The 7,075-nt window shown below is 29.6% G+C and overlaps 1 non-coding gene across 1 annotated transcript; it reads left to right on the plus strand.

Annotated features, from left to right (window-relative positions):
• Positions 1-2,076: 2,076 nt before the first annotated feature.
• TRNAL-UAG (transfer RNA leucine (anticodon UAG)) lies at positions 2,077-2,156 on the plus strand. The gene has a single exon. It is a non-coding gene; the product is annotated as a tRNA-Leu (tRNA).
• The last annotated feature ends 4,919 nt before the right edge of the window (positions 2,157-7,075 follow it).

Genomic DNA, 7,075 nt, shown 5'->3' on the forward strand with positions numbered 1-7,075 from the left:
ATCCATGAACAAAAATATGTGGTTCGCTGAATCCTGTTCTAAAATAATTAAAAGAGGAATTACATGTTTTAAAAGAATAGTAAGTATATTATTATTCGGAAGGGGTGGTGGGGGGAGGTTTTCTGTTCAGAGATTGAAAAACGAGACATTGTGTTCTGTAAACCCAATAACTTTTTTTTTCTCAGTGGTATAGATAACTATACCCTAGATTAGTGGTTCTCAACATTTTTGTGGTGGTGGAACATTTGTGGTTGTAGTATAAAAATGGGGGAACACTTACAATATCATTCGATACTAATAAAGTGATCAACCTATTTAGGCAAAATCTAATAAAGGCTATGCGAGGAGAAGATGGTTGGGGGGTGCGGTCAAAATATAACACAAATAAGTTGAAATAACTTATATAATCGTGCCAACGTTTCGGCCAGAATTTCTGGCCTTCTTTAGGGCTAAGAACAAAGAACAAGATAACAACCAATGAATACAAAAAATAAAATATAAACAGAATGACATAAAGTAAATAATTGTACAGAATGAGATTAATAAAATTAAAGTGATGAAAGAAGTGGAAAATAAAATGTATATATCGGTAATTGAATAAGTAGGTAAAAATAACATAATTAAGGAAATTTTTTTTTACAATACTACTAATTTTTATTTATTGATAGATATTACAATCTGCCACACAATTGTGGGCAATAGGTAATAGTGATGAATGATCTCATATATACTAAAATAAATGAATAAAAAAAAAAAAAAAACTCTCTTAAAATATATACAAACAGAATAATAAACAAAATGAACATAATCAAACTATCTGTATGAAAAATAAATAAATAAAATAACATAATGATAAAATAATATAGTCTCTAATCACATTTACAGTCTAATATACAATATTTACACAATCGACCTGAGGATCCCTGAGCCCACTCTATCCCCCACGTGTGAGGGGTTGAGCAGAACTCAAAAGATCCCAGCGCATCCCTCTCGCCGCATCACTGGTAGTGAGTCAGTAGAGGCTGAGCAAGAGCGCTAAAGCCGCAAACACTCAACTTGAGTGAAGAATCTAACCATTGCCAGAATTAAGGAAATGAAATAAGCTAACTTCATATTTAGCTTCTTTATCGTATATTATGGTTACATATTTCATTAGTTACATACATTTTCTTTCTCTCAATTTTATTTTTTCTTTCCATAATTTTAATTTTTAAATTATTAATAAACTAAAATATTCATTTTAATTATATTATTTCAATTTCTTGAGACAAGGTTATTATTTATTAAATGAATCAAAAATTTGTATCCATTTTTGTCTCAACACTTTTATTTTTCACCAGTCCAACGTTTCGGCCATTCTAGCCATCCTCAAGGACATCTTCAATATAATTTCCTCCTCACATTAATTTAAAGTTTCTTTTACAGGCTATTCTGCCCAGGTCATTTTCTTTATTATAACTTAAAAGCCTATTTTTTATTTTTAAAAATTTAAAATCATTAACATTTAATTTTTCTTATATAAGATTATCCACAATTAATACACTACCATATAACAAACCATTTATATATAATAATAATGTGAGGAAGAAATTATATTGAAGATGTCCTTGAGGATGGCTAGAATGGCCGAAACGTTGGACTGGTGAAAAATAAAAGTGTTGAGACAAAAATGGATAAAAATTTTTGATTTATTTAATAAAATATTCATGTTTCTTTGCATTATATAACTTCAAATTTTTATTTTATTACCATGGATCGAGGATAACTATGCTAAAGAGAAATATACGCAATATACAACAGAAGCTTCAGCTCCATGGTTAAATCATAATGAGTTTTGAAATGTATTCACCATGAATGGTCTTGGTTTAAGAAGATAATTTTTTATTGGTTAATTGTAATTAACGTGTGTATAATGTTTTGTTTCACATTGAATTCTTAAAACGTATGGAATGTGGTCTTAACGAAGAAAGTTCCTATAAATGCCAACTGTTAATTATAGTAAGCATTCTGTGCAAGATTGAAAATTAAATTTTAATCAGTAACAATTATATTATAAGTTATTAATATATTTCACAAGGCAGCGTGGCCGAGTGGTCTAAGGCGCTAGTTTTAGGCACTAGTCCGAAAGGGCGTGGGTTCGAATCCCACCGCTGTCAATATTTTTTTTTTCTATTTTTATAAATTTATAACATAAATAAATAATATCCTACCATTTTCAAATACTTAAGAAGTTTTATAGAAATATTTCTATTTTAAATATAAATAATTATTATAAAGGAATTAAATTAAAAAGTAATAATTATATATCATATAATCGTTGATTGACGAATCCCTTGATTGTTCGAATCCCACCGCTGTCAATATTTTTTTTGTCTATTTTTATAAATTTATAACATAAATAAATAATATCCTACCATTTTCAAATACTTAAGAAGTTTTATAGAAATATTTCTATTTTAAATATAAATAATTATTATAAAGGAATTAAATTAAAAAGTAATAATTATATATCATATAATCGTTGATTGACCTATGCAATTAATGAAGGTAAATAACACAAAAATATTTATTAAGCACCAATGTTTTGCCCTCTCGTTGCTGGGGCTTCAACAGGACTCAAACCATAAAAAAATAATTTCGAAAATTCACCAAAATATTCTTGGCCAAACCTCAAAAATATATCAACAGTTAAATATTAACAGTTAAGAAAAAATGTATCTACACATAATAAATATTTCTGAAGGAACATGGTTCGGGTGCGGTTTAAAAGTCTAAACTCAAATATTGTAGTGCAAAACTATTATTTTTTTTATTTATTGTAATTTACAACTGTACGAAAAATACAATAAGTAAATATGTAGTATGTTTCAAACACTTAAAAATCTTGAGAAGGAACCAACCAATAGTGGTATTTTTAGAAGGTCCCGAGGCCATCTTCTTTTCAGACACCTCGGAGGATTATCAGGGATTGCTAAAGATGAGAGATTAAGAATTAATGGATGGGAAAGGAGTTAGTAATGAAAAGATGTGGAATTTTAAGGTCTTTGTGGATGTGTTTATTTGTGTCGTAATAAAGAGCATCAAGGATTATGGATTGTAAGGATTAAATACGGAGGAATTTGATGGTTTGGTAAAGCCCCAGAGCTCAATCCCATATGTCTAAATTGTTCTAATTATCATAGTATATAATAATTGTTTGTAGTAAATGGGAAGTTTAAAGCGTTTTATTTATTACTATTTATTAAAAACAAATATTTCGTTCCACCAGGGCTTAATCAGGACTAAAAATGTGCAACAAAACACTAAAAATATTTTAAACAGTGTATATGGCTACATTTAAACATTAAAATACATTTTATCGTTATTTTTACACATACGGTGGAAAAAAAAATTCTGTATTCCGTTTTTCGTTGAAAACTTTGAAAAAATCATTTTAATTAATTTTTTAACTAATTAGAACAGGTTATAGGACATTTCAAAATATGTTTAAATATATATATTGTTGTGGACAAATTAAACCTCGATGTAAACATAATGTGGAAAGGTTATGACTTATCATAACTTATGATAATCTAGGATGTTTATTCCTTTCATACAAGTTATCAGAAAATATAAATAAAAGTAATTGTTGGATTATCATGTCGTGTTTTGGTATATTTAATGTTTTTCTCTCAGAAAAAAAATAAAACAAAGTTTCCATTTTATTATGACTAATTGAAGCATTAATAATCATAATGTATTAACTTCAGTGTACATTTTTTTTCACATTACTTTAGACCAATTTTTGAAAGTGAATCTATACATTTCAGTCAGCAGTTACATAGCACTACATAATCGTTTTAATGCCACTACGGATCAACCCGTTTGATGGCATAAGACTAACCTAAACGGTTTAGAAATTAATAAAATTCAAACCAACAGATGGCATGACATGAAATGCTATGACACTTCAAAATCAATTTTTAAAACAAATATCGGATAGTCCAAACGCCATAATTATCGTCATCCTTCGTTCAATTCAATATTAAATGATTTATAAAGTTCATTTTTGATGACTTCTGTTTCATGGCACATTTCGGCCATAATAATGGGTGCAAAATTTTCATTTGTAGATTTTGTGTTCAAATTTAATCTAATAGTAGTTTTGGAGAAGAACCTAGAATTTTTAAGTTTCAGAGATGTTATTATTGAGATGTTATTATTATTACCTGCGGATTTCCCTTTATATGAAAATTACCCTTATATGGCTTACCAATACCTCATTTTCATTTCAAACTAGGTCCGCGGGGAGTGAGAACTTTAGATTAGATTACCTAGTAGTAGTCCGAATATTGGAAAAGCTGAGGAATCTCATAAATTTGAATGGCATCGATTTCCGAAACCTAATAAAACACGGCCGCTATACTACCTTGCCAAAATGTTTGGATGGAATACATTGTCCCTTCCTGGGCTATAGTAGGCAGACTTCGGTAGAGGTGCTAAAATTATATTTATACAAATAGTCAGTAATGCACTAAAATTCAATTTGATACATTTACACACAAAAGTGAGCTCTTCACTAATATTAAATAACATACATGACCAAAAAATAGATAGGATTAGTATGAATCAGAATTTTGCCAAACAATTTTTTCTCATGGAAGACTATGGGTAGATGGATGGTAAATCGATACTTAAATTACTTTTTTGGAATTAATTTCTTCACCGCTTACTAAGGAATATTTTCAATATAAGTAGGTATGAAATATAAACTAAATGCCCAAATATTGATTTTATAAAGTGTGATGAATGCTCGATTTGCGGCTTTTAGTATTACTCATTTTTGAAATTTATGGTAACAAAACATAAAACTCGGGAGACAAAAAATATAATAACCAAGTAAAATATTAAATTAGATAAAAATAAAATAATCAAAGAGTTAAAAGTTTTTTAATGAATCCCCCACTCATTTAGCTACTATATTCCTTCAATAAAATATAAAAAGGACAAAACTAACACCAGAAGAAAAAATAAAGTAAACAATTTTTTTTTCTATATTGTTTATATTACTTACAGTCTTACTGTATAGTATATTATTGTTATATTACTATGTATAGGCAATGTTAATAGAGATCATATAGCTCAATCACCCCATATTTACAAATATAAATGTTAAACGATAACAAAATAATAAAAGAGAAAAAATAAATAAATAAACAAATTTAAACGTAAAGAAAAATAATATCTTAAGCACAATCAGTTCTATTAACAATATTAACATTCAGTCTGAGGAACTCCGAACCGAGCTCTACTCCCCCCTCCCCCCACTTGTAAAGGAATGAGCAGGACTCATGAAGATTTCAGCGCTCCCCTCTGAACATTGGTGAAGTAAACAATTAAAAATAAAATATGAAAATAAAAAGAAAAGATATAAGAATTAAAAATAATGGTACAATATAATAAAAGACTCTATCGTTGAAAACACCCTCCTAACAAAAATTATATTCCTCTATTTTTCGAGTCATATCCGGAAATTATTTGATTTAATTGGTTGATAACGTGAATTAAAAAAATATAATATTTATGTATTGCTCAGCAATGTACTTAAGAATAATTGAATTACTTTATTAAACAAATAACAATATCATTACGGTAAATAAATATATATGCTTTTATTTATGCCATTTATAACTATATTAAAATCAAACACAAAATAAATTTTGTTTTAGTTATAAAGGCATGATACTCGCACAAACGTATGGATTGGTATCTAGTTCTGGCCTAATCAGAAACATATAGAACATTACGGTCCTGGTGGATGGGTCTTATTATAGTCACGTAGATTAGTCTTGTGTAATGGATTGCAAGTTTAGACCGTTCGTCTAGTAAATGTTGTACTAGTCGGAATTCAGAGCAGTTTTCTGTCTTTCCAGTTTTGTATGAGGATTCCAAGTCAGACGTTGTCCTAAGTAACGGATCGGTTCGACAGGAATAAGTGGGGTATTATCAATGGATACTGTGAAGCAGGAAGTCATACTTTTACGACGAAGGGCAAATGTTATTTGGTGGGATTTATTTGCATTTTACAGTTTTGGCACCATTCTTGAAGGGCGGTGATGTGGAATTGGAGGGTCTTGGATACCCTGAAAGGGTGACAATAGACAATTGTAATCGGCATAAGTAGTGAGGATAGTGTTAGGATGGTTTGGGGTGTCAGCTGTAAAAACTGTATAAAGAATAGGTACACCAGCAGACTGAGGAAACAGCGATGAATAAACGCGGTTGTGATTTACTTGAAATAATCTGTCGGAGAGAAAAGAATGGATAGTGAGGAAGTGTGTAGGGGTAGGAATTTACAAATCTTGTATAGCAGTCCTGGATGCTAGACTGGATCAAAGGTAAATATATTAAAATACAGACATACATTTATAACGCATTAGCACTAATTTTAATATATGTTTAGTATCCCATACGGTTTAGATAGGAAGGTTATATAGAATAAATTATATAAGACACTGGTTAATAAATTTACCACATCAATAAATGTTTGCCTTCTTTTTTTTTTTAAGGAGAACTCGAATTTGCGTTTATCTTATGTAAGGTTTTTAACTGAAAATATAGGTCGCCAGGCACAATAAAATGTTAGATGGAAATAGTCGTAATTTTTACCAGTTTACCCCCAGCTTCATAAATACCAACATTTGGTTTTTTTGTGATTAACTATATGGGTATCCATGATCTTTAGTTTAACATGTTAAAGCGTGTTAAATGGAAAAACTCATATTAAATGGGAAAAAATTGCCTTATTTTGCCGTGGTAAAACGAAATAACATGTAACATGGCTGAGAGTCTGTTACTTGGTCTGTTAAATGGAGAATGACGTCACACAATAGACCAGTTGAGCTCGCCACCATTTTTGTTTTTGTGTCAAGTTAGTTCTTTCGTGTTTGTGCTAGTTATTATTTCATACTCCTGTTATTAAATCACAATGGTTAAATTTAATAATACAACGGAGAAAAAAACCAGAAGAGGTATTAGCAGACCGCCTTGTGTTGGATAGGGAGCGATTTGAATTTGAAAAGGAAAGGATTGCGGA

This window comes from Halyomorpha halys, unplaced genomic scaffold (genome assembly GCF_000696795.3).
Source record: "Halyomorpha halys isolate HHAL.00 unplaced genomic scaffold, Hhal_1.1 Scaffold81.1, whole genome shotgun sequence".
Classification (NCBI taxonomy): Eukaryota; Metazoa; Arthropoda; class Insecta; order Hemiptera; family Pentatomidae; genus Halyomorpha; species Halyomorpha halys.